Source organism: Camelus dromedarius, chromosome 29, assembly GCF_036321535.1.
Source record: "Camelus dromedarius isolate mCamDro1 chromosome 29, mCamDro1.pat, whole genome shotgun sequence".
NCBI lineage: Eukaryota > Metazoa > Chordata > Mammalia > Artiodactyla > Camelidae > Camelus > Camelus dromedarius.
Genome location: NC_087464.1, coordinates 22,059,122 through 22,082,462, shown reverse-complemented (window position 1 = coordinate 22,082,462; position 23,341 = coordinate 22,059,122). Strand labels below are relative to the sequence as shown.

Here is a 23,341-nt window from a genome sequence, read left to right as displayed (position 1 = left end):
TACGTTTTGTCCCTTGCTAACAAGCCGTCTTAATATTATCTGCTGGCAGGCCAGTGACACATGTATCCCCTTCCTTCCTGGAGGAGCAGAACGCACTGCCATGATGCTGGACCGGCTGTGCGGTGCCCACCCACCCCATGGCTGAAATGGAATGCTCCTGTACCCAACCAGCATGGTCCACTGCTGGGGAGATGGCCTGCAGAGTCCTTCCAGGTGGCCAGAGGCACACGTCCACTGGGGTCCCACTCTCAACCCCAGCTACCCTGCCTTGGAATGGAACTAACCCCACTGCAGTGCACCCACCAGCATTTACTGTCTGGGGACATGGAAACAAACAAGGTACAGTTCCCGTTTGTCCGGTGGGGGAGGTGGCCCAGGGGGAAAATGTGCTGAGTGGCAGGACGGCGGTGGTGCAAGGAGAGGGAGGATCTGCAGCAGAGCCAGAGCGGCCTGGGAAGTCCTCCTGCCGGAGGGGGCTGGGGCCTGATTAACCAGAAGGCACTCACAGGCGAGGCCAGGCAAGAGGCTGGGGGTCTCACTGCACAGGGCCCTGTGCTGAGCACTTCACATGCCTGAGGTCTCAACCCAGCAGATAAGGAAACCGAAGCTCAGAGAAGTCAGTTAACTTGTCAGAGTCCTGTCCTAAGTGGGGAAGGGCAGGGGCTGGGGCAGGAGCATGAGGAGGAAGGAGGGGAGAGAAGGGAAATCCCCAGCTGAGAAGGGGGTGAGGAGACCAGGGGCCATGTAGGGTGGGGGGTGGGGGCTCCTAGATGGCTATCTGACACCAGCAGGCATCCTGGCCCCGGGACCTCTGAGGCGGCCCAGAGTGTGGCCCTTGGCCCTCAGGATGTGACAGAGGTTCTGTTTTCCAGTTTGCCACAGGAAAGCTGTTGTAGAAAATTAGGCTTCTTCTCCTTCACACAGCTCTTCCGAGTTGACAGGGAGCTTTCAGATTTACTAATTTGCAGCCACCAGGCTGTGACTCTGAGTTTCCAATCATTGTCAGTCTTCAGAAGCTGGGTGTTATTGGCCAGGATCCTTAAACATCAAAGAGGTGCAAAGTGGCCAGTGGGCAGCCAGCAGGTAACTGGGACCCCCACCCAGCCCGGCAGACGTGGGGGAAGGGCCCCTCCAGTGAGGACCAAGAACCACCACCACCAGCTCACTGGTCAGAGGGCGGAGGCCCGCAGTGGGGGCAGTCAGCAGAGACCACCTGGAGGCTCTCAAATGGTAGGGAGGGTGCCTCTCAGAAGCCCTGGGGGACTTTGTTAAAAAAAAGTAAGCCCGGGTTCCAACATAAACCTACTGATTGGGTGAGGACCACGGAATCTGCATTGTCTTTAGATTTCATAAGTGAGACAGATAAACATCCTTGGACCGGAACTCCTGCTCCTGCCTCACTGCTTCATTTTGCAGATGGGGAAACTGAGGCCCAGAGGGACAGAATGACTGGCCTGGTCCTAACAGGGAAGGCAGGGTGTAAGCACCTCCCACCCAACCCCGACTCCACCCCTATCCTTTCCAGACTGTTTTGTTTTATGTTTTCTATTATTGCAGTGTCTCAAAAAAGAGCACCAAAACAGTTTTTTTGCATCCTCTCCCTGGTTGGGTTGGTCTTAATTTAGTCAGAAAATGGCTTGTTCACAGTAAGGCAAAGCTTGATTCTGACCCAGCTGGTGTTTAATTATCACCCGAGAACCTGAGATTCAGAGGCAGGAGACCTTGACTTCAGTCTTGCTGAGCCAGAAAATCACTAAGTTGAGATATGGGGAGGGGACCCAGATGGAGGCAGAGGAAGCAGTGTGTGCCTTCCGGACACGTCCAGCTGTGGGTGGTGGGTGGGGCACTAGACTTGGAGTCGAAGGGTGGGGTTTGAATCCTGGCTCCAGCCTCACCTCACCGCAACTCAGTTTCCTCATCTGGAACCCAGGGACGATGAGCCTACATATTCAACAGAGTTGCTCTAAAATTTAAATAAGATGTTCCTAATGTACCTAGCCCAGTGTTTGAAAACTGGAAAGGCATCCAGCTCCGATTCTGTGCACAGCAGGCTTTCAACCCACAGCGATGGTCACGGTGTGCCGTACGTAGACTTGGCCTTGCTGCCGCTGACGGCCCTGTCTTCTCAGGATCGGCTGGAAAAGCCTCACTCCCGGGACTTCAAAGAGCAGGACAAAGCCGAGGAGTGACTGGCAGCTGGAGCAGTGCGGAGGGCATGACAGCAGACTCGTCAGACCATGAGACCCCACGGTCCGGGGGGCCAGGTGTCCATCTCCCCAGTTCTCTGTCCTCAGCAGCACTCTCTTCAGGTCGTCTGCAAAAGGCACGTTTTCTTATGTATTATTTTGTTTTTCTTAATGTGTACATTCTTATTTTGATATCTTTAAAAGTAGAGAAGAGTACAAAGAACTCTAGTCCTCTTTCTCCAGAATCACATTATTTAAATTTTACCACCATTACGCTATTATTTCTCTGTATGGACTTAGGTGCACATGTTACTTACATACACATCATGATGTAGCATGTACCACCTGAGTAAGTTGGAGACATGGGAACCCTTCACCCCTGAATTCTTCAGTGTGTATTTCCTAAAAGCAAGGACATTCCCTTACATAACCACAGTGCAATTTTCAAAATTAAAAAATGTAACACTGATACAACGCTCTTGTCTGCACTTCTCGTTCAAATTTAATTCCATCAATTGTAATGTCCCTGAAGTCTATTTTTCCCTCCTGGTCTCCTTCAATCTTTGACAGTTCCTCTGTCTTCCCTTGACCTTCATGACACTGATACTTTGGAAAATTGCAGGCTGGTCATTTTGTAGAACGTCTCTCCGTTTGGGTTTGCGTCTGGTCCTTCCCCCATGATTAGATTCAGATCATGCATTTGCGGCAGGAACGCCACACCACCGTTCTGTGTCCTCAGCGCATCGTATCAGGAGGCATGTGATTCAGCTTGTCCCACTGTCGGTGATGTTAACTTCGGTCACTCCATTTAGGTGGGTTCCACCAGTTTTCTTCGCCACAGAGTTACTGTTTTGCCCTTTGTGATTAATACACATCTCATAGTAAAATTTTGAGGCTATGTAAATACGCGTATCCTGTTCCTTGCTGCACTTCCACCCACTAGTTTTGGCATCCACTGATGATTTTCTAACTTCAGCATTCCACGTGTGTTTATAAATTGACATCTTACTGAGAAGAGTGTTCCCTTTCCCTCATTTATTTATTCATTTACTTATATTAATGAGGACTCAGGAATTTCTATTTCAATGGGTTATAATCCGTTGTTGTTGTTGTTGTTGTTATTATATTTATTTTGGTGCTCACACTGTTCTAGCTTGGCCAGGATGAGTCCCTTTAGAGTGGCTTCTGCTTCCTTTGATATGGCACTGTTCGTTTTTGAGCACTTTACTTTCTGGCACAAGATTTTTCAGGCTCATCTTGTACATTACCTGCCTCCAGCTCTGGAATCTAATTTTCTCCAAGCATCCCTGGTTCCTTTTAGTGTGAATCCAAAGCTTTTGCCCTTAACTCTTTGCTCTTTACCTCTTGTCTCCCAGAAATGGTTAGAGTAGATTTTAAGGAGAGAGTCATAATTTTGTACGAACAGGTGAGCCAAGAAGTTTTAGATTATGCTGATCTGAGCCCCTAGGAGTAGCTGTGGTTTGGTGGAGCCTAGAGAAATATGAGTTCTTTTATTCATCATCATCATCATCATCAACACTATTAAGAGCAAGAAACATTTTTATTCATTCAGTGGTGCTCTGTGCCAGGCTGGGAAGAGGCAGGGCCAGCTCATGCAGGCATCACGCGCCAGGCTGTGGGTTTGGACTTTAAGCTAAGAGCACTAAGGGGTCACCAAAGACCTTGGAGCCAGAGGGTCCCATCTCCCTTCTTCCCTTGAAGGTCATATATCTTTCTAGGGCTGCATTCTCACAGCCTGACATCAAGGCCTTGTGGCCAAATCAGACAGAAAGGGGGAAAGGAGAGAAATGATGTACTTCTCCTTAAACACAATGGAAGGATGATCTGTCACCCTTTTCCAGCAGAAAGCACACTGAGAGGCCCAGAAGCTAGCGTAGAGGGAGGGGAGGGAGTGGTGAGATTTGACAACCCGGACATTTCAAAACTTCCAGGCCAGAAAAATCAGGAACCAGTGTGCTCAGAGGATGTGACTCTCTTGACAGGGACTCCCGTAATACACAAACAATAATCTATTATTTGATTTTCTTTTCCCAATCCACACTTCTCAAAGCATCTGGATAAGGCACAGGTTTGTATTCTTTAAAATGTTTCTCCCACAGGGCTGCCATCTACAGCTGAGCAGATGGTTCACTGCCCAAGATGTGAAAGACATAAAGATGAATTGTCCAAATTCCCCTTTGAGGGAGGACCTGCTGCCCAGCTGCAGGGAGAGTGAGCAGCACACAGTCTCCTGCTGGCAGTACCCTCAGAGCCCGCCCCAGCTGCAGGGGACCCTCCTTACCTGAGGTCACATCCTTCCTGGGGCAGCTCAAATCTGGTGACCGATGGAGAAGGAAAATAAAGGCCCGCCGATTTAGGTCTGATGCTGGACAACTCTGGTGAGCACTACTTGCTCCGATGCTGAGACTCAATTGAGCCTGAAACACAGGTTGACTTCCCTCTGCCCAACCCCTTTACTTTCTCTAGTAAGCATTGCATGCTCCAAAACTCTGTTTCAAAGTCTGCTGTTGCAGAACCCACCCTGCAACACAAGAGTATCCAGCCCAGCGGATGAGTGAAGGCTGAAAACCAGAGCTCGTTTCTCTAGCCAGGAGGAATGAACGTGGAACTTCAACCACCAAACGAGCCACCACTTTCTAATTCTCCTTGCACCTGCTTGGGGCTGCCCTGTCTACTCTCCTCTGGCCGTGGTCACTCTCTCTAAGCAAGCCCCTTCTCTCTGCCCTCTGCCCTCTTCCTTTTCAATAATCCCCCAGAAAAGCCTTCCCATTGATCCAAGAGACCCAGGGCAGTTCTGTCTCCTGTCTGCAGCAGAGAAATTGTTTGGTAGGTATTTAAACTTGCTCAGAGGACCAGTTGGGGGACATTCATCTCTTCAGGGCATTGCCAGGCCAGAGGATGTTGGAGATGGAAGGACAGCAGAGGCTTCTGCAAATGGGTAAGTCAGAGGCCGGCAAGGGTCAGGTTCTTGTCCAGGGTCACACAGTGAGCTAGTCACAGAACCAGGTGCTGGGCAGTCTGTCAGAGCCCCCTGGTCCCACCCCTGCCCTTCGGCCAGCATCTGGAGACGCGGTTGCTAGCTGAATTCACTTTACATCCTGGTATTGAACCAGCTCTTCCTTTTGGCTTCCATCCCCTCTGTCCTGAACTTTCCTGTGGGCCCCCAAGCCCGCTCATCCTCTTTGCCCTCCTTCCCAGCTCTGCTCCTTGGTCAGCCTAGAAATCACCTCCTCCCTCTCTTTTGCCCCTACAGCCCTTTGTTCACTTTCTCTGGCCTCTGGCCTTGGCCTTGGCCTTTTGCTCTGCAGTCTGCAGGGCTCCCGGGGCCCAGGCTTGGCCAGTGTAGGGGCATCTGTGCCTGGTTGGCTGGAGCTGGGCCCTTGCCCTGCAGGCTCAGCTTCCAGAGGGCATGAGGTCGCACCCACCTCGCCGAGGAAGCTGTCACACCACAGCAGGAACCAGTCACCGCGCTCCCACTGTGTGTTGGACACTGAGCTTCCTGTTGGCCATCTCTCATCTTCACAAAACTGCTCAGGGACCGTATTATCACCTCTGTCATGGGAGAAACAGGGCTGCATGATCAGTAAGTGAAGGAGCTGGGACTGGAACCCCAAGTCTATACAATTCAAACCTCCCACCCCCAGTCTACATTTCTACTGTAACCCCCACCCCAATGCAGACTTAAGTTCGCACAGTGCCTCACCTGCTACAGGGCACGCCCAGAAAGTCACTTGGCAGTAAGTATCAAAGGAGTCTTGAGGGATTTAAAAATTTGATATACTTTGTCCAGGAATTCCATGACTAGAAATCTACCCCAAGGAAATAACAAGAAACATGGGAAACAATTCATGTACGAAGACGTTGGTAACAGAATTATTCATCACAGGGAAAAAACCCGAAACAACCTACATGTCCAAGCCTAATTAAATTACAGCAGTGCTCTACGGAGAATACCCCGCAGGCATCGAAAATATTTACAAAGAGTTTAATAATGACACGGAGGCAACGTTCATGACATCATGCCAAATGAAAAGAGCAGGTTATAAAATCATGCAGCTCAATCTCAACCCTGCAAATGTGCTCTGCAGTTACAACGAGAGAACGGAGGTGTGAGCCTGCCGCAGCCCCCGTCCTCGGGCCGGGCGCGTTTCGGGGGCGGCGCCCCTGGGCTTCGTCCTCCCCGACCGAGCGCCAGCCGTAACACAACCCGTTTCCCAGCGGACGCTCAGTCCGCACCCGCAGGTGGATGAGCAAGTGAAGGAAAGGAAAGGTCGGGAAGCTTGGCCCAGGCCCCAGGCCGCTCACCTCCCTGGAATCAGTCTCCTGACTGGTAGGGTCTTACACTTGCCACCTCCTGTCCGGGCCCAAAGCCGACCTGATTCTTTCCTACAGCCTTTGGCAGCCGTGTCACCTGAGAAACAGGGCGGCTCTTCCCCTGAGCAGCTCAGGGTGTCCAGGAGGGAGCACCCCCCCCCGGGGGCGGGGGGATGGAGCTGGACGCCTGAGCTGCCGCTGGGAACAGACACCTCATGCACGTCTTGCCTGAGAATCCTCACAGCTCTAACACTAGAGCAGTAAGGCCCCCCGCTAACATTTACAAACACTAAGATTCAGGGTTGTAATTTGCTCCAGCTCTTCCCGGAGGAAGTGGCAGAGCTGGGATTCAACTGTCTCTGTCTCCAAAACCCACACCAGGACTACAAAAGTGACCCCGGCAAGTCCTTCCTCCAGTGTGAACCTTGGCTTCCCCTCTGGACAGTGAGGCTGCTGACTCAGATGGCGCAGCTGTCCCTTCCCCGTGGTGACAGTAAAATGCCCCGACTCAACCCCCTCCCCCATGCCCTCAGTCCCTGGAGGCAGCCTGGAGCCTTGGGGACCACAGGATGGCAAGCTGGCCGAGTGAGGCTATGTCCACTGAGCCTTCACAGGTAGCCTCAAGCTGAAGCAGCACTACCCCCCCCCCACCACTGGCAGAGAGCCCTGGCGCATCGGAGCACCGCACCCTCGCCTCAGAAAGACGCGTGTGCACAGGGCTGCTGGCCACTTCCCCTGCCGTAACCACCCCCGGCTGGCATCTGAGGGTCCTGGGAGGCGCTTGCTGTTAGTTTTGCTCAGCTCAGCTCTTAAGGCCAAGGGGATCCAAGAAACACAGTCATCTCCACAGCCCCCGACCCCGGCTCCCCATACACGCCTTGGCAGTGAGGGAGACCATCGTAGTAACAGCCCACGCCTGCAGCCCAGTAAGGCTGCAAGATCGTGAACAATCAGGCCGTGATGGCAGCCCTGGTGGGTAGGGATGAGCAGTGAGGCTGGAGGCAGCGAAGCAGGGGAGGATTCTGGAAAGACATGAGGAGGCTGGGCCAGGTCAGGGGTAGATGGATGTGGGAAAGGGGTGTGGGAGCCTGGCTCCTGACACTGCCTCCCTCTGCTCCCAACAGCTGGGGCTCCCTGCTGCCAGCCTCCAGGGTCAGTCCTGACCCAGGAAAGGAGGATAAGAAGGCTTCCAGCAGCAGGTCTCATCCACTCTGGCTGGTGGTCAGTTTCCCATCTGGATGACACAGTAACACAGTGAAGTGCCTGGCTCGGTGCCTGGCACGTAATGGGCACTTAGCCCGTGGTGGCAACCCCAGACCCAGAGCTACACCTTCCAGACCCTATAAATGCCACTTTTTGTGGATGTGGGATTGCTCTGCCCGCAGCCTGCCAGAGCTGGAGTTACAGCCCTGAATCCCAGGTCAGGCTGCTTGTAGCCCCAGCGCTAGGAGCCATCTGTCTGCCAGGCCATACCACCCTCTGGACTGGAGAAGTAGAAAGGAGGAGGGCAACCTGAAGCCAGATAAACTGGGGTATGAATTCAGCTCTGTCTCTGACCAAATCTGTGTTCTTGGCAAGTTACTCAACCTCTCTTAGCTTCATTTTTCTCATTTATAGAAATGGGCCAACAATACTTATCATAAACATAAACATAAACATACAACATCATAAAAATAGGACTTTTCTGCTTTCAGAGTTTTGGCTGATGCCTAAAGGTGAAGATGAAAAAAGATGTTAGGAGACTACTTGTGTTTGCAGGACCTGCCTAGAGGGGGCTCCAAACAGACCCCGCATGGCTGCCCCTGGCCTGCCTCCAGCTTTGTATAGAGTTGTGGGCAGAGAGGAGACTGTGAGGATGACGCTGAGGAGAGTTTTGGGGAATGTTAATGTTTCACTTCCTCTTCCCTCCTGCAGATGCAGAGAATCAAAAATGGCAATAGGGCTTGATCAATGGATCTCCCTCTTTCTCATTTTCTTTCTCTCCCTCTCCATTTCTCAGCTCTGCTTTCCTTGGGGTTGGCTCTGTTCTCAGGGAGCCTCTTTCTATATGGCCGCCCATGTCTGTTGAAGGCTTACATTCTTGTTTAGCATCCTCGGAGAAAAAGGGATAGCTTCTTGTCCCATGGTCCGGCCAAAGTTTCCAGCCTGACTCTCCTTCACCTAATTTGGCACATGTGCCCATCTCTGAATCAATCACTATGGCCAGGGTGGGATGGGGTGCCCTGATTGGCCAGACCTGGGTTACATGTCTGCTCCAGGAGCCCAGGTGGATCAAGAGTAGAGGAGGGGACGGAGAGGGCTGTACAAGAAGAGGGAAAGGAATGCTAGGCAGAGGAAAACCTCCCATAATGGCTGCTTCGGCCTCAGGAGAATTACCTTCTCTGTGCCTCCTTTCCCAATCACCACATCTAAAGCAGCTCCCTCCTCCCCACTATTCTCCATCTCAGCACCTCCCAGTTTCCCTCATTGTTCTTACTGCTATTTAGAATTATATATTTGCTTACTTACTGTTTGCTCATCTCCTCTGCTGTCCAGTGTCAGCTCCGTGGCAGCAGGAACGCACTGCCCTTGTTCACAGTGGTACCCTGCAACTAACACAGTGCCTGATACGTGAGAGATGCTTAGAGAGTAGTTGTGGGATGAAGGAGTATTACCCTCATTGAGAGTGCCCTTTCTCCAGGCAGGGACCAGTCTTATTTCCTAAGGGTCTGCCACCCACCTCCACCCTAGGCTGCCCCAGGGGACTTACACCCCTGGGCTCCTCTTCACCTCCCCACTCTCCCCTACACCCATCTCACTGGCCTTGCCCCAGGCTGTCCTTAACTGAGAGTCATGCCCAAGGGACGAGGGTCCAGAGGGTGGAGAAAAGTCTTCTCCTACATGGTCCTCTCACTATTTACTGTGCAGTAGTGTCACATTTACACAGAAGTTGTGGTTGTGTCCTCCTGGAGAAGGCCATCCTGAGAGCCTACCAGGATGCTGTCCTGCTTGGGAGGAGAAGAGGCAGGAAATGGAACTGCAGGACCAGGCAGTGTGGAGGAGAAGCTCAGCCTCTCTTGTTCGCTTTTGGAAGGGTCCAGGTGAATGGGAGGGTCTCCTGGAGCAGGGAGGAAAAGGTGGTGTTATTAAAGCAAAGTGGGAGGGAGCCCAGCTGTACCTCAAAGGAGTTGTCAGGTTTCTGCTTGAGCCAATTCCCCTTCATCCTCCCCAAGCCTTTATCTGAGAGATCTTTACCATTCCTGCAAGACCCCACCAAAGTCACCTGGGAGCCCTGGGTCCTGGCTCAGAATCTCAGATGTTGGTGGAAAAGTGTTCCCCGAAGGCTGGAGGGATGGAGCAGTGGAAATCAGCGAGAGCCCTCAGAGGCCCCATTTTAGGGCTTGAAGAGCTTCATGCCAGAGTCAGTCTGGGTGTTTCTGAATTTTTTCCAGTGCAAGAAGCCTGAGCTTCTTGGACTGTGGCTTCAGTCCAACAGTTAGTGAAGTTGCTTCCCACAGGCTTGCAGGGGGTGGGGCCAGGTGCAGGGTCCTGCTCAGGTCTTCCTCCTGCCCTGAGTCTGGCCCCAGTCACTTCCCAGCCTTGGGGTGAGAGGTGGCTGTCCCCCTAACCTGAGCTGTGCAGGAGGGACCAGCTCAGCATTCAGGACTTGCAAGCAAACTCTTTGGAGATGCTGGGACTCTCAGGTGCACCCCAGAATGTCTTATCCCGGAGCAGAGGAGGGGAGAATGGCTGCTCCTGAATTCCAACTTTCCTACCTCAAATCCTGTAGTTTTAGGAGTTAAGCCTAGAACTACAAGGAGGATGGGAGGTGTTGTGGCTCTTCAGACTTCCAGAACGTCTCTTCCAGGCACAGAGAAGGAGGTTTGGCATTTGCTGTGCTGGTAGGTTTCCAGACTACAGCCTCCATCTCAGTCCTATGACCCAGAAATTCTGTTCCTGTGCCTGTGATGGAGGAGGGAGGGGCAGCCTGAAAGTCCACCCGCGGGGGAGTGGATGAGTAAAACGTGGCCAGTACACTGCAGGCATACTCAGCAACGTGGATGCATCTTAAAATCAAAGTTCTCACTGAAAAAAAAGTAGGAAACCAGATGAGATTTTATAACACAATACTATTTCCGTGCATAATAACACAGACATAGATGCAGGCTTATTTTAGCATTGCACCATTGCCTCTGGTGTTAATATAATCAACATGACTGTCTAATACCAATGTGTAAAAGATCTCAGACTGCTCATTTTTAGGATACTAGGGGAACATATTTTCTTTTTTAAACTGAAGTATAGTTGATGTACAATATTATATGTTACTGGTGTACAATATAGTGATTCACAATTTTTAAAGATTATATACTCCATTTACAGTTGTTATAAAATATTGGCTATATTCTAGGGGAACATATTTTCAGCCAAAATATGGACACTAACCTCATAGACCAGCGTGACTGCATAAGATTTCTATGTTAAATTTTTTTATTTTGCAATTTTTGCATACTTCGCATAGTTGTAAAGTATTTCAGTGGTTACTCGCAACAATTCAGTACTATTTTAAATGTACCAAAATTCTATAAATTGACTTAGGAATAACATACCTAAGTGGAAATGTAAATTTATGTGTTATTCACAATATATTTCCGCTCTCCAAATTATATTTCATCTTTACATTGCCTGGGCCCTGAGTTTAGAATAATATACTTATTCTACAATTGGATAAAGTCATGATAATGAATTAATGCTTATAATTTTCCCCTTACATTTAAGAAAAATACATAATTTTCCAAGTTAAAAAATATACACAACACAAAACACATGCAAGAACACATGCAAATAAAAAGATGTGCATTAAGCACATTAGAGTGCTTATCCATAGCGGAGAGGGGAATGGGAGGAAACTATGGGATAAAAGGTAATTCAGTAATTCAAAATAAAGAAAGAGGCCTTATACAAAGATGGTAATGGACCACGAGGCTAAGTAACTCAACCTCCCTGCCCACACCCAAGGGTAAAACTAATGAAAAGCCCTGCAAATCTCCTGTCTCCAGACCCAAGGCCAAGTCCATCTTCTCCAGCTCTGGGGCCCAAGGTCTTCCAAGAGCTTGAGTCAAAAGCACAGTGGCCTGTGGTTTATCATCCACCCATCCAGAAAATTCCTAGAAGCTTGTGGTCAAGGCTCAAGAAATTTCACCCTAAAAAGTCAGGGAGGCTGAGAGATGCGCCCCCTAGAGGCCAGAAAGATGGTCAGAGGTCGCTAGAGTCAATTTCTGGTCGAAGTGAATCAAAACATCAAGGAAAAAAAAAGATAAGAACTTTATTTACAAACCAGAAATAGACTCACAGACATAGAAAACAAACTGTGATTACCAGGGGGGAACGGCTGGGGGTGGGGAGGGATAGATTAGAAGTTTGGGATTAACAGATACACACTACTATGTATAAAATAGATAAACAAAGACCTACTGTGTAGCACAGGAGACTATATTCAACTTCTTGTAATGAGCTGTAATGGGACAGAAACTAAAAAAAATATATATATATATATATATTTACATGTATATGTATAACTGAATTGCTTTGCTGTACACCTGAAAATAACAATGTAAATTAACTACATTTCAATAAAAAAAACAAGAATCAAGAAAAAGTCTATCAATAAAAACAAACCAACCAACTTTCAAGAGGATAGAGGCTGGGCAGCCTGTCCTGACTGACCTCGGAGGCCATGACTGCCCAAGAGCTCCCGCTCCCAGCAGCGTCCAGGCAGCTGCGGCTGTGAGGACGGGAACCTGCAGGGCAAGCCCCTGGTAGAGCACTCGTCAACCCGAGGCCTGCAGTGCTTTTGGTCCTGTACATCCAGCTCCTGAAAGAAACAAAATCAGCCCAGATTCCAAGGAGAGAACAGCCTCAGTGCTGCCTTGCTTACAGAGCCCTGAAAATGACTGACCTTCACTGTCTGCGATACATACAGTGTCACATCCCCCGGTGGTACAGGAGCCCCCAGCTAAATCACAACCAAGGCAAACTTGGGCGGCAGGATGTACCATTTCTAAAGCCCTAGGCTCCTTCTTCAGCCCTTCCAAACAGGGGCAAGTGGTCTCCATTTGTACTCTTATCTCGGGCCCTGATACTGCTGGGGGCGGGCCTGCCCTGCCTTCTCGTGTGAGGTGGATGCCAGTCATCTATTCTCTTGTTCTACAAGGCAGGATGATAAAGAAGCAAATGCAAACGGGACCTGAGAAGAGAGTGGAGGGAAATCAGTGCCCCTACACATCCCCTCCAGTCCATCTTCCACACGGCTGTGCAGGGATCATTCCTTTCTTCTTAATTGCTTTATAGTTATATTTTTGAACATCTGATTGTGGAAAATCTCAAGCACATCCAAAAGTAGAATAGGAGAACGAACGCTCACGTCCCCATCAACCCACCCTCAGTGGTTATCAACTCACAGCCAAGCTCACTTCATCTCTATCCCCACCCACATCCTCCCTCCTCTGTTATTTTGAAGCACATCTCAGATATTATATATTTCACATACAAATATTTCTGAATATACTTCTAAAAGATAAAGACTATTGGGGAAAAAAATAACCACAATAACACCTAAAAACAATTGATAGTTTAAATTCTATCAAATATCCAGCCAGTGTTCAAATTTCCAATTGTCTTTAGAATGTCACAAAATTTTTATTTTATTTTTTTACTTTGTTTGAATCTTGATCTAAGTAAGTTCTGCTCCGTGACTGGTGATATGCCTTTTTCTTTTAAATATCTGTTTCCTTCTCATATCTTTCTCATATCATATCCCTTACAACTTACTTGTTTAAGAAACTAGATCATTTATCCTACAGAGGTTCCCACAATATAGATTTTACTGATTGCAACTCCAGGGTGTCTTTTAATATTTTCTTCTGTCCTCTGTACTTTCTGTAAATTGTTATTTGAATCTAGATTTAGGTTGGATTTTTTTGGCAAGAACACTTCACAGAAGCCATGTGATAGCTTGTTATTTGTGATATTAGCAGATGTTGCTGATCCAGTGTCACTATCCATTAATTAATTAGCAGTTGCCAAATGGTGATATTCCAATTTTATCATTCCTTCTTCATTTATGAACTGAATTACTTCTATAAAGAGAAACTTTCCCTCATCAACTATTTGGTTACCCAGTAGTACAGTTTGTATAGGAAAGACAAATGCTCGATTATATGTCTTTATCAATTTTCAAAATAATGGATTTTCTCATGAGCACACTCCAAAGGTGACCAATTAGATTTGTTTTAGTAACATCGTAAACTCGTGGAGTCGAAAACATCTGATGTGTTTCAATTCATTGCAGTTTTACTTTATTGATGTTAAATTCCTTAATTGATGTTAAATTCCTTAATTGATGTTAAATCTTTGGCCAGAGGGAGCCTCTTCAAGCCGACTCCTGAGTCCGTTTGACACCACCCTACCAGTTGTTGAGGACTTCCTTCCCGTCTGGTGTGACAGATGTTCCAGGCTCCTCTCGGTCATTTCCTGTCCCAGGCCTGAAATCAACCACCTTTTCATGAAGCCCTGGTCTTTTATCGGGAAATGTAATTTGAAGACAACAATCTGGGCACCGGGGGTGCTCACTGCTACTGAACTGATTATTACTCCCAGGTCTTTTCAGAGATCAGAGCTACGGCGTTAGTCTTGAAGATGAAACACGTAAGTTCATACTGATACTTCCAATTCAAATTCAGGATTTTTGCATAACCTCTTATTTCTTCCACCTGCATCTCCTTTCTTCCATGCTAAGATTCTCATTTCTCAAAGATGCCAAAAAATATAGAATTAGAATTTCACATAATTTCTCATCGGCTTCCTCCCACATTGCACATACAGCAGTCTCAGAATACCAACACCGGTTCTCCCACTGGCCAAATGATCGCTGGAAACAATGTAAGATTGTTTGCTTGTTTACAGGTCTTTTTGTCCTTAGGTTATATTTCTCTATAGATGTACCATCACATCACTGGGTTTGGAAAAAGTTCCCGTGTATTTACCCCACTAGCCACACGCACACTTACGCTTATTTGTTTCACTTTATTTTTTTACTTTTAGGAATTCCTTTTTCACTTGTTTTTTATGTAAAATATTTTCTTGGTTCCAAAGTCAAATACACAAAACACAGTTTATAAGTCCAGCTTCTATCCCTGTCTCCTCCCTCCCCCATAGGTAGCCACTTTTCATTGGTTTATCCACAGCTTGTCTGTTTTATATAAACATATAAATATATCTATATATTTGTATCCCTGCCTTTCTTAGATAAGTATTATACACACATTCCTTTTTTACTCAATAATTTACTCAATAAGGAGAAACTCCTTATTCGTCTTTGCAACTGCCTAGTCCTTTATTCAACCAGCCTATTGACAGACATGTAGGCAGTTTCCCATCACAAATAGTCCTGCAATTAATTGCTTTTTGTATTTTGGTCTGAGGTTATTTGAATGCAAATCCTAGGCATTGTATCATTTCACAGAGGAGTCTTTCTAATGTACAGATGTGGTCAGGACTCTCCCCTGCTTAAAACCCATCGATGGCTCCTCCTCACCGTAGAATAAAGTCCAAACTTCCTAGCTCAGCAGACAGTGCCCTACCAGATCTTATGTCGTCCGGCTCACCAAGCCACCTGCTGCCCTCCTCTCTCCCCAGCACATCTCCTGCTCTTCTCCATGCGGGGGGACAGGTCCATACTTCTGTAACCGAGCAAAAAGGCTTGTGTGTCCGCGGTGCAGAAAGCCAAACTCTTTGACAGCAGGTGTTTGCGGCAAAGTAAGGGTTTATTGCAGGGCGCCAAGCAAGGGAGTGAGAGACAAGCCCCAGATCCACTCCAACTAGGTCTTTGTGAGTTAGAGGTTTTTTTTTAAAAGGGGAAGAACAAAGAAGCTGGGGCTAATCATGGTCTTGTGACATTTCTCAGTCTTACCTTCAGGAGTCAGGATGTCTCTGGTTTATGATCCTCTGGCCAGGTGGCCCACGGCTTGGGGTCTGTTAGCTCATCTTGCCCTGGAGAAACAACCTGAGCTGGCAGGTTAACAATGTTATCAACAACAGCAATCTGGCTGATTAGTGTTCAGTTAGCACAGGACTGAGGTCAGAGGGAATGAAGTTTTGGACAGAAAGGTTAATCATGAACTCGGCAGGGGAGCTCAGTTTTAGGGGGACTCGGTGCTGCCTACACATTCTCTGCTCTCTGCCTAGAAGGCTTTCCATCCTTCTCTCATTCACCTGGCTGACTATGTAGCAGCCTGTTTAAACCAACTGCCTTCAATGCATGGATGTCTGGACCATGATTTTCCCATTTATCCCGTCAACTCATGGCTCCTCCAGAGCTGGGGCTGACTTAATATCCCCAACACCCAACAGGAGCCCAGCAGCTCTGTTTTAGTAAATGTTTGTTGAGTAAATGAACAATTGTCTTTCCTTTCAAATAAACAAAATCAGGTCACAGCTGTGACTCTCGCCAACCAGAGAAGAAACTGTAGTAAGAGGGGTGAAATCTCCTTGGCGTTTTCTTTTCGTTGCTCTTCTGAGGGAAAAACATTTTCTGCCCTTTAGGTGTTTATAAGCGAGACTAGAGCTATCATCACTGTGAAAAAAAAAAAAAAGGCATTACAATCCAGAAACTCAAGTAGTCCAAGAATTTTAAGACAAAAATTCTGGTTCTGTTGGGAGAAAAACAGACTAAGAGCCAGCAATGCTGGGCAGAGAAGGGAGGGCCCTGGCTGCCAGCCCTCCCCACAGCAGGGCCATCTTGCGTTTGGCCCTTCAGAGTGGAGGGAGCCCCCCTCTTCACCTCTGAGACCCCCACCCGGGCAGGCCCACACAGCATCCTGGGCTCCCTTCAAGGCAGGTCTCTCACAGAATGGAAAACCAGTTCCACTTAAGTCTACCTGTTGGCTCAGGCTTTAGATCTGCCTGCCGTTTTCCCGTTCTGCACGAAGGTGACTAAAGACAGGCGTGTCCTGCTAAGGGGAATTCAAATCACAGTCTGCGCTGGCCTGCCACTGGGATCCCGGCTCAGCACGGAAAGTGCCCCCAGAGCGCCATCCCCGGGGAGGGCCATGTATAGTCCAGCTTTCCCTACTCCCTGTGACCACTGCTACTTTGGTGATAACACATCCAAGGAAGCCCATGGGCAGCTCAAGAGAAGCCTGGAGAGAAGAGAGAGAAAAGTTCTGGTTTGAAAAGAGGTTAAAGAACCACAGGATAAGAGGAGCTCACATTGAAAGGGGCCTTGGTGCTCACCTAGGATATTCCAAGGAGCATGTGTCCCGGGATCACCGAAGAGGCCCCTCTTTGATTTGTTTTATAAATTTAAGTATCATGGCGTACTATCTCGCTTGAAGAAAGAGTTCTGATTTTTTTTTTTTTTTTTTGAGTCTGCAAAACCTTGACCCTAGTGCAGCTCATGCCTGCTATAAGAATTCCCTTTACTATGGCGATTCTGTCACATGGCCATCCAGGCTTACCTGTTCCTGGAGCCAGTGGGCTCCCTTTTGCTCCTAAGGTGCCATCCCATTGTCAGGTGGCTCTAACGATCAAAAGGAGCTCCCAGACACCGCTCCGTGATTCTCTGCATTGGTCTTGCACCTGGTCTTCATCCCCAGCTGAAGGCAGAGCTCACATCCTCCCCCTCTTCCTACCTCACCTCTTCTCCCTATTAAATGTCTTCAGGTCCTTGGTCTGCTCTTCTGGTATTTAACAGATCATTACCTGCCCTAAAGGGGCTCTCTTGTCAGAAGTGAAATGCTTTACAGGTGTCACTTCAATTTGCTGAGCTATTGACTCAAATAGCTGTTGTTTTTCTCTTTCGTGGTTTTTTCCTCCCTAGTTGTGAAGTCTTTCCCTTTTTTTAAAAAAAGTATTTTATTTATTTTGTTCTTTCAGGGGGGAGAGGTAATTAGGGTCATTTATGTACTTAGTTTAGTGGCGCTACTGGGGACTGAACCCAGGAGCTTGTGTATGCTAAGCATGAGCTCTATCCTCCCCTGTTCTGGTCTCTCCCTTTTAAAGGTGGAAGGGTCAAAGCAGACCCAAGCAGGTCTGAGATTTCCTCCCGCAGCGTTTCGCAGCACTCATCCCCCTCGTTGCCTCCCGCCATCCAGGTCATTGCCGTCGGGGTAACAGCATCCTTACAATGAGGTGACTTCAGATGCACAGAATCACAAAGCAAAGACTTGCTAAACTACGAGCAAAGCAATTTGATGGCCCACACCAGCAGAATATCAGGTCAAATCGAAGATTCTCGGACTTGACCCCTAGAGGGTTTGTTAAAAACACAGACTCCGAGGTTTCTGGTTCAGAAGATCTGGGTGGAGCCTGAGAATTTACATTTCTCACCTGTTCCCAGGTGGTGCTGATGCTATGGGTCTCAGAACTACCCTTTGGAAACTACTGGATTAAATGACCATGGAGAAACACCCCCAAAGACAGCAAAGTTTCACAGAGGAAGCAGTAGGAAAGCACGTGGCTGCACCTGCACACCCTGCAGGTGTGAGTTCAGTTCTGTTCCTTCTGCAGGTGCCTCCTCTCGTCTGCAGCATCACGCTGCTCCCACCACCACCCAAGCGGAGGCTGGAAGCAGGGCATCTGACACGTTAGCCTTGCTCTGATGACCATTTCATCTCAGAGACCAAAGGAAACCGCTCCTCTACACCCATGTTTTGGCCGTGAAGAAAAAATTGGCAAGAAAATCGCTGTTTAGTCTTGGAGGTGGCAAAAATCAAGAGAATGACCCTCAACAAGCTCTTAAACCAACACCTCTGTGTGTGCCTAAGGACCCTGCAGACCTGGCCTAGGGACATGAACAAGGCAAATTTCAAACTTCTGAGAAATATGGTTCCCAGGAGATGTGGCTCCAAAGAGATGAGAGACACTCTGAAATAACAGTAATGGTGACCTGACTTTGCAGTCCTAGAGGATGCAGGGAAAAACTGAGCAGGAACACAAAGCAGGAGGCTGGGCTGTCATCAGGGCAAAGAGGTGTTAGAGTCTGGGGGGTTTTTTTGGTTGGGTTTTAAAATGTTTACCACCACCTGAGCATCAAAGACTGACAATAGACTGTGAAATTCCCTAGTCCCAGGGAGAGTGGGCAATTAAGTTTAAAGGTCAGGAGCTGTCAATTGGTGGCCAATAGATGTAAAAAAGGAGCCTTCATCTCTCGCATCTTAACTTCAGCTGTGGAATTCATCGCACCTGGCAGCTTTATCAAAGGTCTGCCCTTCTGTTGGTTCGTCCGCTTTATTGAGATCTTGAAATGCCAAAGTTTTCAAACCACAGCAGCAGCTATCAGAACTTAGATGAGCTCTCATCAGAATGTGTGTATTTCCTGTTTTAACTTCTGAGAGAAGCCACTACAGCACTCACTGAGGTTTGACAAGAACCGTTTTATGGGGGTGGGTTCCAGAGCTTTCCTTCACACAAGTATGTTGGCCATACTTGCTTCATCTATTATTACCTAGCAAGGAAAGAATTTCCTTTTATTTCCCCCCTAGTCTAAACATTCCCCATGAGAAAAACAGTCTACTTCTCTATTGACTAATAGGCCAAAAAGCCTGTTGATAAAAATTAAAGTCCATTTAGAAATTAAGGACAGGTCAGAATCACATCATTCATGTTCATCGCATCTTTGCTACCTGACAGAGCCTAAAAAGCAGACTCCTGCCTGAGCTTGTTTGGAGGAACTGATCTTGGCCTCCCAAATGTCTCCGCCACCTGTTCCAACCACAGTTGTCTTACCCAAGGGCTCATTACTCCCTCCTAGATGAGCCGACCCCTTCCTAACTGGGCTCCCCACGCCATCTCCTTCCCTTCTCATCTTGCTAATGATCATTCTCTACACACGCCCCCAAACACATCCTCTCCTGTGGCCCACGGATCAGGCCCACACACCTCTGGGGAGCTGGGGTGAGGGTGCAGGGCAGCACCGGGCTACCTTCAAGGGGGTTCCCCACACCATCACCTGCCTGTCCAGCTCCCCCTCACCCAGCCTTATAGTCCAGTGCCTGCTTGTTAGTCATGTAGCCAGGTGCGCATTCGTTCATTCAGGACACACAGCGCCTAATTATGATCCTGGGTAACAGTTCTCATAATGACAGTACGAACAGCTCATGTTTACTGAAGACGCGGTATGCCAGGCACTTGAAGTGCTCAGTTCCCCCAGGTGAGAACTCCGATCCACACAATGACTCTACCAGATAAATGCACCAACTCATCAACCTCATTTAACAGTAATGAGACAGAGACTCAGAGGTGCTAAGCAGCTTGTCCAAGGTCAGATTTCACAGCTCATGGTTCATTCCTTCATTCATGCATTCCACTGGCCTTTGGAGCGCCTATTACATTCTGGGCATTGCTCTAGGTGCTTGGAAAACATGAGAGATGAAAACAAAGAACTCTGCCCTCATGGAGCTTATGTTCTGGTGGAGGGAAATGGACAAGAGAACAAGAGGTTATAAGTACATTATATAGTATGTTTGAAGGTGCTAAGTTCTATGGGAACAAAAGAAGGGTAGAGCTTAGGGGATGCGGAGTCATACGTGGGCGGCAGGTGCAGTATTAAATGGGGTGGCTGCATTAAGCAGGTGACATTTTACCAAGACCTGAAGGAAGTAAAGGAGTTACCTTATGGCTACCTGGGGGAAGAGCATCCTCAGGAGAGGGAAGATGGAAGAGCTAGTGCAAAAGTTCTGAGACAGGAACATGCCAAGGACCTGGTGTGTTTGTGGAATTATAACGGTGCGCAGTGTGGAGGGAGAGGTGTCAATAAGGGAAAATAGGGGATGAGGTCAGAGAGGAGAGGGATGGGAAGCCAGATCCTGTGGAACCCTATTAGAGCTAGTCAGTTTTTATTCTGAAAAAACAGCAAAGTGGTGGTGGGGGCTCATTCTCTTCTGTGGTGCCCAGTAGGGAAGAGATTATGGAGAAGGGGTGGAAGGTAGGGGGAGGGGAGTCAAAGATGGAAGCAAGAAGAGGCAGTTACACTAATCCAGACAGCAGTAGTGGAGGGGTGAGAAGCGGCTGGATGGGACTCTAAATTTTGGCTTGGGAGAGTGTGGCAGGCTTCATGGAGCCCTCCCCCTACCTTCCTCCAACTCCACTCTGCCCCCTCTGCGGGTCTCTTTCAAATGATCACAGATCCACTGGAAATCACACACCCCAAACTGGAAACAGTTCATTTAAATTCCTCTAAATACCAGCATTACAAGTTTAAAATGTGGATGTTGTTTTTTAAAATTTCCTACAGACATTTTTTGAAAGTAACATTGTGAAATCCATCATCTCCACTTTTAAATTCCTCTCATAAAAAGGCAGTGTTCCTTCCTGTCTGTTTAAATCATATTCCACTCTGAAATCAGTTATGTAACTGAGGAATGAAAACAATGTCACGCCTTACTCTTCATCCATCTCCGGGGAGGCTGCTACAGGAAACTTACTGAGGTGGCGTGGGGAATCCGTAAAGTCATGACCGTAAAGCAATTTCATCTCCTTTTTCTTAATTAAATGGGAAATATAAAATTCTTTTCAATACACGTATCAAATACAAAAAGCACACTCCAATTCCAACTGGTTGCTAGGTAAAGCAGGCAGTGTCAGGGCTGGAAGGAAATGTAAGGATCCACCGGTGTGAGCTCTTCTGTAGCACTCGGATGGGGAACAGGACCCGGGCGGGAAGAGAGCTGCTCGGACTGCACGGATGTTAAGTGGCTGGAGCCCAGGTCCAGCCTCTGACACCAGCCTAGTGCTTTCCCAGACACAGGCAGGCAGCTTCTGGTCAGAACAGACACAGAAAACAAAATTATGGGCTTTCCAAACTACGCTCTTAAAGCAACAGACAGAGCAACTAGACCCGTGTTTCTAAACGGGGCGATTTTGCCCCCTGGGGGACTTTTTGGCAATGTCTGGAGACGTTTTTTTTTAATCTGTTACAACTGGAGGGAGGGTGCTACTGGCATCTCACAAACAGAAGCCAAAGATGATGCTAAAAACCTACCATAAGCAGGACAGCCCTTCCCTGTCCCCAGCAAAGAATTATCCAGTCCCAACAGTCCACAGTGCCAAGGTGGAGAAACCCTGAACTAGACCAAGCTTGTCAGCCCTAAGCTGCCAATGAGAACCAGCTGGGTATCCACAGACCACTTGAATCAGAATCTCCAGGGATGGGGCGCCAGCGACAGTGTTTTTGAAGAGCTCTCCAGGTGATGGTAATGTACCCAAAGTTTGAAAATCACTGGTTCAATCCCTGGAAAATGCATCAACCAGCTGAAGAAGACATTTGGCCCTTCCTCCATGTCTACCAGAAACTGAAGGAAAAATAGAGCAGCTCACCACTTCATGCAGGGTACATTAAAATAGTGTAAAAAAAAAAAAAAAAGTCCCTGCCTCAGGAAGTTCCCAGCGTGGATGAGGAGTGACCAGCAAACACTGTCATTTGTCGTGGGTTATTTAAGTGAAGAGCAAATAGGTTATTTGAAGAGCAAAGTGAGGAAGGGTTTTTAGCAAAGCGAAGGCAACAAAGAGCCATGAGAAATCAGAGGGCTCCGGGGGCTGTCGCCAAAGGTGAGTTTATTGGTGGAGACTTTCATTCATTTTGCACCTTTGTATACAGTTACTTCAATGATCGGAAAAAACCTTTATTGTTTTGGTCTCGTAGAATTGAGTTAGTCTCTTCAGATACGTTTTCTTCCTGCCAAAATATACATGATTTCTTAATATTAAATATAACGTATATGTGTTATTACCTCCAGAGAGACTATTTTATTGCTTTTTAAAAAAATTATACAAGCAAAATAGTGTCACTGATACATTAAGAAAATAACGGCCCCCTGACAGTGGGCTAACAAAGCTGACCTTTCCCTTTGGGAACTGGTTTCCTTAAGGATATCTTGTTCACATTCCTTAACCTGCCTGTCATTTTTGTGGTTACAACGCCCTCACTTCACAGGATGGGAAGCAGTACTTAAGACATAGCCTTTTTCATTTTTAAACTAGTGTTTATTCCAAGCCTGTTTCCCCTCGTCCTGGAGGCACTGGTGGCTACAGGCAGTGGCTTTCAATGCTGAAGAGACCCAACGCCTCCCTGTACTAACAGTTACGTTGTAACAGCTGCTCTGCTATCTTGAAGTAAAATTCATACGCAGTATAACTTACCTACCCATAAAATTAAAAAAAATCAATATATACTGATTGCCTCCCCTCTCCCATGTATTCTCCACATTCTAGGCCCAGAAAGGCTGACCTCTCCAGACCGCATCACCCAGGCTCCCTGCTGCATTAGACCAAAGGGAGGCACTGACAGGAAAGGCCAGAGCAGGAGAGAGGGGAGGGCATTTATTCCCTGCCCCACTGAGGTTCCAACATCAGTGCTAACATCTCTCTGTAGACACACAGTCACAGCTCATGTGTATGCGGGCTGGGGGTTATATTAGCCGGCTAAGGCTGCCATAACCACAGACTGAGTGGCTTCAACAATAGACATTGATTTTCTCACAGTTCTGGAGGCTGGAAGTCCAAGGTCAAGGTGCCTGCAGGGTTGGTTTCTGATAAGGCCTCTCTCCTTGGCTTGCAGACAGTTGCCTTCCCTCTTGTGTCCTCACACAGCCTTTCCTCAGTGCACACGCATCCCTGGTGTCTCCTCCTCTTCTTATATGGACATCAGTCCTGTCGGATTAAAGCCCCATCCTTAGACCTCATTTAATCATAGTGACTTCTTTAAAGGTCTTATCTCCAAATACAGCCACATCCTGAGTTCCTAGGGGGTTAGGACTTCAACGTGTGAATTTGGTGGGGGAGGG

The 23,341-nt window shown here is 47.8% G+C and overlaps 1 long non-coding RNA gene across 1 annotated transcript; it reads right to left on the bottom strand.

Moving 5' to 3' along the window:
• Positions 1 to 1,684: 1,684 nt before the first annotated feature.
• Positions 1,685 to 16,100, bottom strand: LOC135319574 (uncharacterized). Its single transcript, XR_010378310.1, has 9 exons — positions 15,472 to 16,100; positions 15,143 to 15,241; positions 12,228 to 12,747; positions 9,784 to 10,586; positions 9,030 to 9,618; positions 5,911 to 6,016; positions 5,633 to 5,759; positions 4,489 to 4,624; positions 1,685 to 2,314 (listed from the first exon to the last, which is right to left on the bottom strand). It is a non-coding gene; the product is annotated as an uncharacterized LOC135319574 (long non-coding RNA).
• Between the last annotated feature and the right edge of the window lie 7,241 nt (positions 16,101 to 23,341).